The sequence below is a fragment of the Zingiber officinale genome, chromosome 2A (genome assembly GCF_018446385.1).
Source record: "Zingiber officinale cultivar Zhangliang chromosome 2A, Zo_v1.1, whole genome shotgun sequence".
NCBI classification, from domain to species: domain Eukaryota; kingdom Viridiplantae; phylum Streptophyta; class Magnoliopsida; order Zingiberales; family Zingiberaceae; genus Zingiber; species Zingiber officinale.
In genome coordinates, this window is record NC_055988.1 from 73,696,440 (window position 1) to 73,712,953 (window position 16,514).

The window sequence follows — 16,514 nt, forward strand, 5'->3', positions numbered from 1 at the left end:
TGTAGCCGCACGCACCATATCGCATGATTGCATGTTGGGCGATTGACGACTCCATTGTTGTTGAGCTCGTCGGCCGTCTACATGAGGGCCTGCACACGGCGTGACCACTGCATGGGTAGTGGCACAGAACTCAGGGTGTGTATGGCAGGTTGCTCGGTGGTGCACCGCCGGGGTGCTCATGGGTAGCACGATGCAGCGGGTAGCACGCCAGGATCCCTCCCCGTCATTGCGTATCGGGAGATGAGAGCGTTACACTCCCTCACTCTGATTTGAGGTAGGAGGATAGGTGTACTCCGACAGCATCCCGTCCACTCGGTCACTCTTCAGGGGTAGTGACGGCAGAGTGCACGGTGTCACAGCCCTACCCACTTGGTCTCACCATTGTGTGTGAGATGGCTGACTGGAGTCAGGGGTGACCATGTTATATTGCATCATATGCACATATTGCATTATTGTGATTGTTGCATATTGGATGGTGCACTTGGGTGACTACATATGATTGACATGCATACAGGATACATGCTTATTTGCTCTGACTATCTTTGTCTGTGTATGTCCACAGTCATTTACCCAAGCCTCGCAGGTGAGTACTGTTTATTTCAGTTATGCATTTCTTATTATTCTTGCAGTAGACTGTATTACATGCTTATTGTGGTTACTGCAGTTTATTCGATTATGCATACCTGTTATACTGTTAGGAGACTGTACTATATGTTATACTGTTAGGATACTGTACCGTAGGATTGTTGCTGGTAGTTAGATGTTGTTGTATATATCTATTGGATTACCTGCAGAGTTCTTTGAACTCAACCCGTTGTTACTATTTTTCAGGTTGAGACCGTCAGGAGAGATTCCAATCGCTAGCCCCTTCGTTATGAGGATTTCTTATTTTAGATTTATGTTATTGTTTCTATGCATGTACTGATGATGTGGGTTTGTATTGTAGACATTGAGCATTCGGGTTTGCTACTTTTGTTTTCCGCTGCGGATTTTCTCATTACTTCGTGGATTTGTTTTCTTCATTGTAGTGGAGTAGAATGTTTACATATATCTTCGAGGATTCTATATCGTCCTTCCTTATTAAACTGCGTGGATTGATTATATGTTGAACTGTGTGGAATGTTAATATAAATTGCGTGGTTTGTTTCTTATTGGTATTGTATTGTTCCGGCCGTGTGGGCCGATGTATAGATATATGTATTCTGGATTCATATTGTCACCCGTACAGGGGAGATGCTGCCGAAATTTCTTCGGACAGGGATTACCTGGGGCGTGACATTATCTATTCTGGTACATTGGTTGACAATTTATAAATCCAATAACTCCCACGATGCAATAAATGGAAATTAATAACACATTTTCTAAATAAGAGAAAGTAACCTTCGGAGATGAACCAATCATATTTTTGGCATCTAAGGCTAGGTTATATTAACTTGAGTAGGATTCAAAGGATAATAACCAATAAACTCTTGGGTTCATTGGTAGTGGAAATCTTTCCAACCTGCGAGTCTTACTTGGAAGGAAAAATAACCAAGAAGCTTTTAAGTCTAAGGGGTATGGAGCCAAAGATATGTTGGAATTGGTTCATTCTGATTTGTGAAGACCTTTGACTATCCAGGTAAGAGATTGTTTCGAATATTTTGTCTCTTTTATAGACAACTATTCTAGATAAGGATACATTTACTTAACACGCCACAAGTCTAAGTGCTTTGATTAGTTCAAGGAGTACTAGGCTGATGTGCAGTAATGTCAAAAGTAAAAGTATCAAGACACTGCGGTGAAATCGTAGTAACGAGTACCTCTAAGGAGAGTTTAGGAGTCACTTATCAGAAGTCAAGATTTAATCCAAACTAACTGCACCTGGTACACCCCAACTGAATGGTGTAGTAGAAAGAAGATATAAGGCTCTTATGGAATAATTAGATTAATGATGAGTTATTCAGAAAATTACCAAATTAGTTTTAAGGATATACACTGGAAACGGAAGTGAACATAGTATCTTCTAAATCAGAGCTCTCTACTCCCATAGAATTGCAAAATGGACGTAAGCCTAGTCTGAAGCATATTCAGATTTGGGTGGTTTAGCACATGAGAGACACTGATAAGATGGACATGAGTTCACTTGTTTGTGAGTTATCCTAGAAAAACGAAAATAGGTTTATAGTCCTTAAAATCGAAAGGTCATTGTTGGCACCAATGCCCGATTTTAGAAATGGACAATACTATGAACCACTAGCCCATGAGTAAAAATTGTTCTTAAAGGACACGTCTAATGTAGTACCAACTGTAAAAGATGAAATATCACAAAAACTGCAACACGTATCACAAATGATACACAATTGCTGGAAGTGTCTCGTCGTAGTGGGAGGGTTGTTAGGCAATCTAAAAGATTCATGTTTAGGAAGAGTTTTTGGACTTGATCCCTAGTAGACATGAACCTGATCCCCCGACATATGACGAAGCACTCCAAGATAAAGATGCAGCATCTTTACAAAGAATATAGATTTAAAATATATGTATTCTAATAAGTCTAGGAGCTTATAAAATCATCAAATGGTGTAAAAGCCATTGGGTGAAAATAAGTCTACAATTGTAATGCCCGAAAATTCTCAAAATAATTATTAGAAATATCCTAGTATTTTTCTGGAATTTTAGGATATTTTTACAGAATTTTTAGAATAGCGGAAGTAGCAAAAATAATAGAAAACGAAAATAGCCTACGCGGGAATTGAACCCAAGACCTAGCGAACCCTATGACTTATAGATAGCTTTAGTAAACCATGTGGCCCCAGCAGGGGTGTGCTGAAAGAAAAGGGAATCAATTAGATTTATATTTGAGTTGGGTGAATTACCCACTTAATATAAATAAGGAATTAATTAGTGGAGAGATAATTTTTAACATAACTTTTCTTCTCCTCAACCTAATTCCGCCGACCCCTCTTCCTTCCTCTTCTTCTCTCGGCGCCAACCACAAGCAAAGGCTAGGGTTCCGTCCCCTAGGCTAGGAGCACCTTCCGGCGACGACTCCGACACGAGGACGCTTCCCTCCGCGAGAGGAACGCGTAGACGCGAGAGGATCCTCAAGAAGAGCGTCTCCATCGGAAAACTAGCGATCAGATCGTAAGGAAATCTAGTGCAGGATGTAAGAAACCCCTCACCTGTAGTATAAGTAGCTTCCATATGATTTTTAGGCATTAGTTTAATTTTATGCAGTTTTTGGCACACAGGGTGTGCATTAGCGCACACCAAGTGCTCGATTAAATGCTTAGCTCAGGTAAGTGCCACCTTAGGCATTTTAATAGCCTAGATAAATGCAATAGAAGCATTTTACAGCTCATGTAGTCTTGCTACAGCTTTTACGGGACTAGATGTCCAATGGGTGGGCTCCCATAGTCGCCTCTAGGTTCAGACAACCTAGTTCTAGGTTTAGATAACCTAGTAAAAGCAAGACAAGGAATATTAGCTACGTTCAGTATTTTACTTTTAGCAATGGCACAGTACTGGATTAGATATCCATTGGGTTGGGCTCCCATTGTCGTCCCTAGGTTCAGATAACCTAGTAACCCTACTAGATTCGGGACTTGCAAACCCGGGTCTAGTTAGAGATGCGCGCATAGCAAGTACAGTTGTCGGGCCCAAACAGCAGCATGATTATGTATTTTCACCTATTATTTATGAATATAGTTTTCAAACATCACAAAATAGTTATGTGAGTTCAGTACAGCTTTAGCATCAGCTTAGTATTAGCTTAGCTCAACTTTGGTATCAGTTTAGCTTTCTGTTGATACAACATGACAGTTTATAATTAGCTTTATTGCCATGATTAGTTTTGCTTTCTATGTGTTGTATGTCATGTCATGCTTAGCATATTCAGAATGTATTTCAAATAGCATGTTTTAAAAACATAATTTGCATCGTATGCATGTTTTAGTGAGGTAGATGGTTTCTTACTAAGCGTAAAGCTTACAGATACTCTTTCCTTATACTGCAGATAAAGGTAAAGGAAAGATGGACTAGCGGAGGCTGGAGGACAATGCAACGACGGTGTGTGTGGAAAAAAAAGGAACTTAGAATAACGATGTTTGGGAACTAGCCCACTTAGAACACAGCATTCTCTTTATGTCATTACTTTCCTGGACTTTGGTTGTTTAAGTGTTCAGAATTGTGACAGATATGCATAGAATCTTTAGTTGTCATGATTTTAGTTAGCTAACCATGAGTGGTATTATGCTTAGTAGTTTTATTTGATGTTATAGAGTTGATACATGTGATTTCGGCACGAAGCAGTGCTGAAATCAGACTTCGGATACGAAATCAGAAATCCCGATCGATCAGCCGATCGATTGGGAGTCTCCAATCGATCAGCTGATCGATTGGTGATCTTGCTCCGCGAATAGTAGGCTTCTGGATCGATCAGCTGATCGATCCAGTCGCATTCTGTCGCAAACAGAAGGCCCTGGGATCGATCACTGGATCGATTGGCCAGTCTGGATCGATCAGCCAATCGATCCAGAATATTGCCCGAGCACAGTAGCGTGCTGAATCGATCACTGGATCGATCCAACCTAAGTTCAGCATACAGTAGCATGCTAAGTCGATCACGGGATCAATTTGACCATTCCAATCGATCCATGGATCGATTGGGAGGCCTGATAATAGCCGGGAGACCCTTAGTTCAGTTCCTTGACCATGGGGGATTGTAAAATATGTCATGAATAGTTAGATTACACCCCTTAGCACCCATAGAATAAAGAAATGATAACAGCTTAGCAAAATTTTAATCAGTACAGCTTCCACATCTAGATTTAGTGATGGTCATGGATATAGTTTAGCACAGCATAATGTGACGGTCCGGCCTTATAGCTTAGTAGTAGAAGGCGGGTCGTTACAAAGTGGTATCAGAGCAGTTTCCATACTTCCTTCACACACATCAGCATTGAACCTGCAGCTTCCAAGTAAGAACATCTCTCACTGTACTTATGTTTCTTGTTTTCATGTTTAGATGTAACTACAGCATGCTTGTTTATGATAGTACCTAAACATGATAACAGTAGTTATGCAAGCATGATTGTATTAGTTTTGTATGTCCTCTATGTCTCTAGAATGGCACGAGGACGCCCAGCTAGAAGGGCACCAGCTACTGAGCCCCAGCATGAGGCAGGCAGTTCAGTGCCTCCCCCAGACCTTGCAGCATTAGTGGCTCAGTTACAACAGCAGCTAGCTGAACAGCAACCGGAGATAGCCACCTTAAAGGCTAATCAGCAGAATACTCCCACAGTCACCCCGGAACCAAACTTAGCAACGCCAGTAGTCTTAGAGGTTCCACCAGTCCAGCCTACAGCACCAGTAGCCCCAGCAACAGAGGCAAGGAGAGAAGCCTACCTGATCCCGTGGCAGAGAGTCAAGCCCGAGAACTTCTTAGGCACCAGTGAACCATGGGATGCTCAAGCCTGGTTCAAAACACTAGAAAGTACGATGGAGCTTCTGAACTGGCCAGAACATGAGAAGGTGAAGTGCGCCTCCTTCTGTCTGACAGGAGATGCACGCATGTGATGGGAGAGAATTAGAGCGAAGCGATCAGTAAATCAGATGACATGGGCTGACGTCGAGGAAGAATTCTTCGAGGAGTTCTTTCACATGCGGGTCACGAACCGTCACTACGACGAGTTCACTGAATTTCGCCAGGGCAACCTTTCAGTGGAGGAAGCCGTGAAGAAATTCAATAGATTGGCTCGCCTATGCCTTGAACTAGTCAGCACAGAAAAAGAATGAGTTCGGTTGATGCTAAAGATGCTGAGGCCGGAAATAGCGATGAACGTGGCTGGCAGCATTCATAGGCCGCAAACCACAGAAGAACTAGTCAGCAGTGCTCTGACCACCGAGCACTACCAGCATAATATCAAGCAGCAGAAGCAAGTTCTCTCAGAGTCCAAAGGACAAGGAGGCTCAGGTACTCAGAAACACCAGGGCCACAGCTCCCACGGCTCTAACTGGAAAGGGAACTCCAGCAACAAGCGTAAACCAGGGAGTTACCCGAAAGGAGGACCAGCTAGCAAACAGCCCAGTTATCCAAAGTGTGCTACTTGTGGGAAATTCCACCCTGGAGTTTGTCATAAGGGCACACGAGGATGCTTTGAGTGTGGACAAGAAGGGCACATGGCCAAGCAGTGTCCGAACAAGGCCAGCTTTCCTCCACCACAGCCGATCTAGTACGAAGCCAAGCCAGCACAGTTGCATCAGATCCAGGCCACTTTAGATGGTCCCCACATCAGCCAAGGCAGACTAGAAGGCCCCTCAGCTATGACCAATGCGAGGATCTACTCACTCACCAGAGAGGACGTAGCGAATGCCTCGACAGTTGTTTCAGGTCAGATTAGTGTATTACAGCAAAGTACGACTGTCTTATTCGATACTGGGGCAACCCATTTTTATATATCCAGGGCATTTGCAAAGAAATTAGCGATACCCCCAGAGGTACTCAGTAGTCAGTTTCTGACGACATTACCTTCAGGAGAGATTATGGCATCCAAGCACTGGCTCAGAGCAGTGCCAGTCATTATAGCAGATAGAGAACTCTTTTGTGATCTGATAGTGCTAGAGATGACTGATTACGATGTCATCTTTGGAATGGACTTCCTGATCAGATACAGGGCCTCTATAGAGTGTCGTAAACAGAAAGTCATATTCCAACCTGAAGCAGAAGTGCAATTCGAGTTCATCGGAGAACCCAAGAGAAAGGCCAAGAAGTTTCTCTCAGCTATGAAAGCATAGAAGTTAATAGATTCAGGATATACGGGATTTTTAGCACATGTAGTCAGTACCAGTCAGGACAAGGACCAATAGCTAGCAGAGGTCCGAGTCGTATGTGACTACCCAGTAGTCTTCCCTGAAGAGTTACCAGGCTTAGCACCAGACAGGGAGATTGAATTTGAGATAGAACTCATTCTCAGTACAAATCCTATCTCCAAAGCGCCTTTCCGCATGGCTCCAGCAGAACTGAAGAAACTTCATGAGCAACTACAGGAGCTGCTTGACAAAGGCTTCATACGCCCTAGTCACTCACCATGGGGAGCGCCTGTATTGTTCGTGAAAAAGAAGGACGGGAGCATGCGCCTGTGTATAGATTACCGGGCACTGAACCAAGTCACGATCAAGAACCGATATCCTCTTCCCAGAATAGATGACCTGTTCGATCAGCTAAAGGGAGCAGCAGTGTTCTCTAAGATAGACCTCAGATCAGGTTATCATCAGGTGAAAGTTAAAGAAGGAGATATACCCAAGACATCATTCAGGACTAGATACGGACATTATGAGTTCGTGGTCATGCCCTTCGTCGTGACAAATGCTCCAGCTACTTTCATGGACCTCATGAACAGGGTATTCAGAGAATACTTAGATAAGTTCGTTATCGTATTCATCGATGACATTCTTATTTATTCAAGAACTCAGGAAGAACACGTAGAGCACCTGAAAATAGTACTGCAGACCCTTCAGCAGAACCAGTTGTACGCCAAGTTCACAAAATATGAATTTTGGTTAGATCAGGTGTCCTTCTTGGGTCACATCATCTCAAAGGATGGTATTATGGTAGACCCCAGTAAGATAGAAGCTGTGAGTAACTAGAAAAGACCCAAGAACGCTAGTGAGATCAGAAGCTTTCTGGGATTAGTAGGTTATTACAGAAAATTCGTAGAGGACTTCTCCAGGATAGCCTCCCCACTGACAGCTCTCACCAGGAAGAACAGGAAATATCAGTGGATAGAGGACTGCGAGAACAGCTTCAGCGAGCTAAAAAGAAGATTGACCAGTGCACCTATTCTAGCTCTACCCGAGAACACAGACAGCTTTGATATTTATAGTGATGCCTCTAAGTTGGGACTAGGAGCAGTGCTGATGTAAGACGGCAAGGTAATCGCCTACGCCTCCAGACAACTCAAGGATTATGAGAAGAACTATCCTACTCATGACCTTGAGCTTGCAGCAATGGTATTCGCTCTCAAAATTTGGAGACATTACTTGTATGGGGCTCAGTGCAGAGTGTATACAGATCATCAGAGTCTGAAGTACTTCTTCACTCAGAAGGATCTGAATATGCGACAGCGCAGGTAGCTAGAGATGGTCAAAGACTATGATATAGACATCCTCTACCATCCAGGAAAAGCAAATAAGGTGGCAGATGCACTTAGCAGGAAGTCCAGTGCCACCTTGCTATCTCTAGCAGCCATGTCACCACCCCTACAGAAGGAGATCACAGACTTTGGTCTTGAACTCATAGTTGGACAGCTCTCTACTATGACGTTAGAGTCTACCTTGCTTGGTGATCTCTAGACAGCTCAGGAACAGGATCCTGAAATTCAAAAAATCAAGCAAGGATTAGCAGAATCAGACAGTGGAGAATTCAGAGTATCCGATAGTGGGGTATTGTACTTTGGTGACAGATTATGTGTTCCAGATCAGGAGGAACTACGCAGGAAGATTCTAGATGAGGCACACAAGACTCCTTATGTGATGCATCCTAGCTCCACCAAGATGTACCAGGACTTGAAGAAACGTTTTTGGTGGCCTGGGATGAAAAGAGACATCGCTAGATACGTTAGCACCTGTCTGACTTGCCAGAGAGTCAAGGAAGAACATCAGAGACCAGGAGGAGTTCTGCAGCCTATCCAGATTCCAGAGTGGAAGTGGGAAGACATTTCTATGGATTTCATAGTGGGATTACCCAGAACCACGAATGGTTTTGATACCATCTGGGTAATAGTCGACAGGTTGACTAAATCAGCCCACTTCTTAGCTATCAGGATATCTTACTCCATGGAACAGCTAGCATAGTTGTATCTCAAGGAGATCGTTAGACTACATGGAGTCCCACGAACCATTATATCAGACAGAGACAGCAGATTCACATCACACTTCTGGGAGTGTGTACAGTCAGCGTTGGGCACGAAGTTAAAGTTCAGCACAGCCTTCCATCCTCAGACAGATGGACAGACGGAGCGAGTAAATCAGGTACTCGAAGAGTTTGCATACAACAATAGCTATCAGGCCACTATCGGTATGGCACCTTACGAGGCTCTCTATGGGCGGAGGTGTAGATCTCCAATCTGCTGGTATGAGAGTGGTGAACAGAAGGAACTAGAGCTTCCGACAGATCTAGTAGCAGACACCACAACAGCTATACAGCAGATCCGCCAGAGGATAGAGACAGCTCAGAGCCGCCAGAAAAGCTATGCTGATACACGGCACAGACCTTTAGAGTTCTCAGTTGGGAATTCAGTGTTCCTCAGAGTAGCTCCTATGAAGGGAGTAATGCGTTTTGGCAAGAAGGGCAAATTAAGTCCCAGATATGTGGGACCATACCTTATCAGTAGAAGAGGTGGCAAGGTAGCATATGAGCTAGAGCTACCCCAGGAGATGTCAGCTATCCACAATGTATTTCATGTCTCTATGCTGAAGAAGCATATCCCAGATGCCACCCAGGTGATTGAGCCCCAGTCGGTACCAGTCCGCGAAGACCTCAGCTATGATAGTCGGCCTATTCAGATAATAGACCCAGCAGTTAAGAAATTACGAAACAAGGAGGTACCATTAGTAAAAGTCATTTGGCAAAATCACACAGCAGAAGAGGCAACATGGGAGAAAGAAGCCAGCATGAGACAGAAATACCCAGAGTTATTCTAAGTTCGAGGACGAACTTTTTATAAGGTATGGGGGATTGTAATGCCCGAAAATTCTCAAAATAATTATTAGAAATATCCTAGTATTTTTCTGGAATTTTAGGATATTTTTACAGAATTTTTAGAATAGCGGAAGTAGCAAAAATAATAGAAAACGAAAATAGCCTACGCGGGAATTGAACCCAAGACCTAGCGAACCCTATGACTTATAGATAGCTTTAGTAAACCATGTGGCCCCAGCAGGGGTGTGCTGAAAGAAAAGGGAATCAATTAGATTTATATTTGAGTTGGGTGAATTACCCACTTAATATAAATAAGGAATTAATTAGTGGGGAGATAATTTTTAACGTAACTTTTCTTCTCCTCAACCTAATTCCGCCGACCCCTCTTCCTTCCTCTTCTTCTCTCGGCGCCAACACAAGCAAAGGCTAGGGTTCCGTCCCCTAGGCTAGGAGCACCTTCCGGCGATGACTCCGACACAAGGACGCTTCCCTCCGCGAGAGGAACGCGTAGACGCGAGAGGATCGTCAAGAAGAGCGTCTCCATCGGAAAACTAGCGATCAGATCGTAAGGAAATCTAGCGCAGGATGTAAGAAACCCCTCACCTGCAGTATAAGAAGCTTCCGTATGATTTTTAGGCGTTAGTTCAATTTTATGCAGTTTTTGGCACACGGGATGTGCATTAGCGCACACCAAGTGCTCGATTAAATGCTTAGCTCAGGTAAGTGCAACCTTAGGCATTTTAATAGCCTAGATAAATGCAATAGAAGCATTTTACAGCTCATGTAGTCTTGCTACAGCTTTTACGGGACTAGATGTCCAATGGGTGGGCTCTCATAGTCGCCTCTAGGTTCAGACAACCTAATTCTAGGTTTAGATAACCTAGTAAAAGCAAGACAAGAAATATTAGCTACGTTCAGTATTTTACTTTTAGCAATGGCACTGTACTGGATTAGATATCCATTGGGTTGGGCTCCCATAGTCGTCCCTAGGTTCAGATAACCTAATAACCCTACTAGATTCGGGACTTGCAAACCCGGGTCTAGTTAGGGATGCGCGCATAGCAAGTACAGTTGTCGGGCCCAAACAGCAGCATGATTATGTATTTTCACCTATTATTTATGAATATAGTTTTCAAACATCATAAAATAGTTATGTGAGTTCAGTACAGCTTTAGCATCAGCTTAGTATTAGCTTAGCTCAACTTTGGTATCAGTTTAGCTTTCTGTTGATACAACATGACAGTTTATAATTAGCTTTATTGCCATGATCAGTTTTGCTTTCTATGTGTTGTATGTCATGTCATGCTTAGCATATTCAGAATGTATTTCAAATAGCATGTTTTAAAAACATAATTTGCATCGTATGCATGTTTTAGTGAGGTAGATGGTTTCTTACTAAGCGTAAATCTTACAGATACTCTTTCCTTATACTGCAGATAAAGGTAAAGGAAAGATGGACTAGCGGAGGCTGGAGGACAATGCAACGACGGTGTGTGTGGAAAAAAAAAGGAACTTGGAATAACGATGTTTGGGAACTAGCCCACTTAGAACACAGCATTCTCTTTATGTCATTACTTTCCTGCACTTTGGTTGTTTAAGTGTTCAGAATTGTGACAATTATGCATAGAATCTTTAGTTGTCATGATTTTAGTTAGCTAACCATGAGTGGTATTATGCTTAGTAGTTTTATTTGATGTTATAGAGTTGATACATGTGATTTCGGCACGATGCAATGCTGAAATCAGACTTCGGATACGAAATCAGAAATCCCGATCGATCAGTCGATCGATTGGGGGTCTCCAATCGATCAGCTGATCGATTGGTGATCTTGCTCCGCGAACAGTAGACTTCTAGATCGATCAGCCGATCGATCCAGTCGCATTCTGTCGCAAACAGAAGGCCTGTGATCGATCACTGGATCGATTGGCCAGTCTGGATCGATCAGCCGATCGATCCAGAATATTGCCCGAGCACAGTAGCGTGCTGAATCGATCACTGGATCGATCCAACCTAAGTTCCGCATACAGTAGCATGCTGAGTCGATCACGGGATCGATTAGACCATTCCAATCGATCCATGGATCGATTGGGAGGCCTGATAACAGCCGGGAGACCCTTAGTTCAGTTCCTTGACCATGGGGGATTGTAAAATATGTCATGAATAGTTAGATTACACCCCTTAGCACCCATAGAATAAAGAAATGATAACAGCTTAGCAAAATCTTAATCAGTACAGCTTTCGCATCTAGATTTAGTGATGGTCATGGATATAGTTTAGCACAGCATAATGTTACGGTCCGGCCTTATAGCTTAGTAGTAGAAGGCGGGTCGTTACAACAATAGGGAAAGAGGGATAGACGGGAAGGTAGAAACTTTCAATTCAAGGCTTGTTGAAAAAGAAACTTTTTTATCAGTAGTCATGCTTAAGTCTACCCGGATTCTTTTATCTATGAGATTTAGCAAGTGGATGTCAAGACAGCTTTCTTTAATGGAAGTCTTGAAGAAAATATCCATATAAAGCAACAAGAAGGGTTCATTGTAAAGAGCAAAGAGCATCTTGTGTGTAAGCTCAAACAGTCTATAGACTGAAGTAAAGCTTCAAGGTCTTAGTACATCCGGTTTAATAAAGTAATCCAGACCTATGGATTTATTTTATAACCGAATGAGTTTTATGTATACAAGAAATGTGATGGAAACGTGGTGGTATATCTTGTACTATACGTAGATAACATTTTTGGTAGTTGGAAACAATATCAAAGTGTTGTCAGAAGTAAGGGTATGGTTGTCCAAACAATTCGATATGAAGGACTTAGGAGAATGCATATATTCTTGGGATCAAAGGGATCGCAAGAAAAGAATATATTTTACTTATCCCAAGCTTCATATATCGATACAATCTTAGCTCGTTTTAGCATGCAGAACTCCAAGAAAGGTTTCTTACCTTTTAGGAATGGAGTAGCTTTATCTAAAGAAATGTCTCAGAAGACATCAAAGGAAATAAAGGACATGAAGGCAGTTCCTTATGCTTCGGCTGTAGGAAGTCCAATGTATGCAATGCTATGTATGAGACTAGATATCTGTTTTGCCATGGGCATGGTTAGCAGATATCAAAGTAACTCTAGACAAGGACATTGGTCTGCGGTAAAGCATATATTGAAGTACCTTAGAGGCACTAGAGATTATATGCTAGCTTACAAGGCAGATAATTGGTTCCCTGTGGGTTGCATGGATTTTAACATCCAATCGGAAAGGGACAATAGTAAGTCAACCTCGGGGTTTTGTGTTTACTTTAGGAGGTAAAGTCATAACTATGGAAGAGTGATAAGCATAGGTGTTTTTTTGGACTCCACCATAGAAGCTGAGTATATGACAGCCTTTGAGGTAGTCATAGAAGCTATATGGCTCAAATACTTCAAGATAAACTTAAATATGATTTTTGGTTTGCCCAAAATATAGTGGTGCAGTAGCAAACTCGAAGAAACCAAGAGTCTATAAGGCAAGTAAACACAATAGAGCGCAAGTACTACCTAATACGAGAAATCATATAACGAGGAGAAGTTGCTGCTGCTTACATTGCATCAAGCGATAACCTGGAAGATCCTTTCACTAATGCCCTTAAGGCAAGAGCTTTTGATGGGCATATTGAAGGGTTGGGAATCAGATGTATGGCAGTAGATATGGCAGCTTAGTCTTTTAGTATAAGTGGGAGATTGTTAGAGTGTATACTAAAAGCCTAAATTTTGGTATAAACATTTATCTAAAAATAAGAATCACATTGGTCAAATGTCTACATTTATGATAAATGTAGTTGTTCAATTAATTTATATTGTAGATAACATGGTGTGTGGTGTCACACACAGAGGATCATGTTATCAGCACCTTATAAATTATAAACAGTAGCTCATGACCAAGATGGAAAGGAACAAACCATTGGAAGGTCGTAGTGTAATTAGATATTAGTTTATCTTAACTATATAATTACACTAGTACACTTAGAGTGTATTGAGTAGGACCATTAGAGGTCATTTCTTTTTATACTGACTTTATAAAGGAACAAAGACCTCAGTTATTATGGAAGTGTGTGCTCTTAATCCTAATATAATAACAAGTACATATATTTGATATTTATTTCTTTAATTTATCAATGGGTGAGATTTAGTTCGATAAATCAATAAGCCTGATAAGTTGGGAAATGATATCACTTATAGTGTGTGATGTTGATTATAGAAGGAAACTATGTCCTAGTGATCTAGGTTGATAATGTCCCCAAGAGGAGCTCATAAGGATTGTCATGTTAAACCCTGCAGGTGGACTTAGTCTGACATGTTGATAAGGTTGAGTGGTACTACTCTTGGACTAAGATATTAATTAAGTGAGTTGTCAGTAACTCATTTAATTAGTGGACATTCGACATCTTAAACACAGGGAGACTATCACACTCATAATAAGAAGGAGCCCAAAATGTAATTTGGGATTGGTGCGGTAGTTCAATAATAGTTCTTTAGTGGAATGAATTATTATTGATGGAATTAAGTTGTGTGTTCGGGGCGAACACGGGAAGCTTATTATCATCGGGAGACCAAAATCAATTCCTCCTCTCGGTCCCTATCATAGCCTCTTGTATATAGAGATTTATACCCACCTTTCTACCCACCTAAAGGTGGCCGGCCAAGCTAGCTTGGAGCCCAAGCTAGGGCCGGCCAAAGATATTGGAGGAGCTAATTATAGGTGGTCGGCCAAAGCTTGGGTCCCAAGCTTAGGTGGCCAGCCACTAGAATATTAAAAAGGATTTTTATTAAAATTATTTCTTATGTGGATATCATGTTTTTAAAAGAGAGTTCAAAATTTAAATCTTTCATTTTATAGCTTTCTACAAAAGATTAAGAAAAGATTTGAAATCTTTCCTTATTTGTAGATTGAAAGGAGATTTTAATTTTGAGAAAACTTTTCTTTTTAACCGTGATCATAATTTAAAAGAGAGTTTTAAAAATTAAAAATTCTTTTTTATTAGTTTCTACAAAAGATTAAGAAAAGATTTGATATCTTTCCTTATTTGTAGATTGAAAGGAGATTTTAATTTTTAGAGATAACTTTCCTTTTTGGAAATCATCCACATGTTTAAAAGAAAGATTTTAATTTATAAAATTTCCTTTTTATAATCTACCATGAAAGGAAAAATTATTGGAGAAATTTTTTATAAATTTCCGGAAACAAATTAGGAAATTTTAATTTTTGTTTTAATTAAAACTCTCCTTGTTTTGGGGAAATAAGTGGCCAACCATATGATAATGAAAAGGAAAATTGTTTCTAATTAAATAAATTTTTCCTTTTCATGGAAAAATAATTAAGAAAGTTTTTAATTAAATTTCCTTATTTGCCAAGACCAAGGATTATAAAAGAGGGGGTAGAGGTGCCTTCATTGTGAACGACTCTATTATTTTTCTCCTCTCTTTTTCTCCTTGGGTGTGGCCGGCCCCTCCTCTTTATCTCTTCTCCATCTTGTGGCCGAACCTCATCTCATCCTAGGAGTCCTTGTAGTGGCCGGATCTTGCTTGGAGAAGAAGGAGAGGAAAGGAGGCGATATTTCTAGCATCCCTTGGAGCTTGGTTGTGGCCGAACCTCTTCATCTTTGGAGGACCTCTTGGTGGCCAAAACCTAGAAGGAAGAAGAAGGTGCTTGGTGGTTCTCATCTCGGAAGATCGTTGCCCACACAATGCCCGAGGTTAGAAGAGGAATACGGTAGAAGATCAAGAGGTTATTTTTGCTTACAAAGAAAGGTATAACTAGTAATTGTTTTCCGCATCATACTAGTTTTCTTTGTATAAGTTATTTTTGGAAATACCAAACACAAGAGGCATATGATTCTAGAGTTTTTCGGTTTTGTTTCGAAGTTGTGTTTCTTTTCTTTTATTTTTCAAATTTGTGATTCGATTGTTCTTTTTTGTTAAACCTAGAGTTATTTAAGGAAATTAAATATTAGCTTTCTTTAAAAGGCTTTGTCTAGGCGGTGGTGATTGCTCCCATATCCAAGAAGGCCATGTGCCTCGCCATGCAGTCCTGAATGTCAATTTTGGAAATTAATATTTAATAGAATTAATAACATAGGTGAATTTGAATCAATAGTGTTAAGTTCTGCTTGCGATTCAAAGCTAAACCATTAAGAACAGATAAGTTAAATTTGGAATCAATGATGTTAAGTTCCGTCTGTGAATCCTAATTTAACTTCTAAAGAACACAATAAGTTATTTAAGGAAAGGTTCGACACTTGTATAAAAATTTTGTAGAGTGGAACTGGTACGTTTTTCTAGGACTAACCAACAATAACAAGCACATATACTTATTATTTATTTCTTTAATTTATCAATGGGTGCGATTTATTTGTTAAATCAATAGGCTCAATAAATTGGGAAATAATATTATTTATATGGTGTGTTGTTGATTATAGAAGGAAACTGTGTCCTAATTTCTAAGTTAATGATGTCCCTTTGAGGAGCTCATAAGGATTGTCATGTAAACTCTGTAGGTGGACTTAGTCCGACATGACAATGAAGTTGAGTGGTACTACTCTTGGAACTAGATATTAATTAAGTGAGTTGTCAGTAACTCATTTAATTAATGGACATTCGATATCTTAAACACAGGGAGATTAATGCACTCATGATAAGAAGAAGCTCATAATGTAATATGGAATTGGTGTGGTAGTTCAATAATAACTCTTTAGTAGTATGAGTTATTATTGATGAACTTGAGTTAGGTATTTGGGTCGAACACAGGAAGCTCAAGCTCATCAGGAGGCTAAAACCAATTCCTCCTCTCGGTCCCTGCTGTAGCCTCTATAA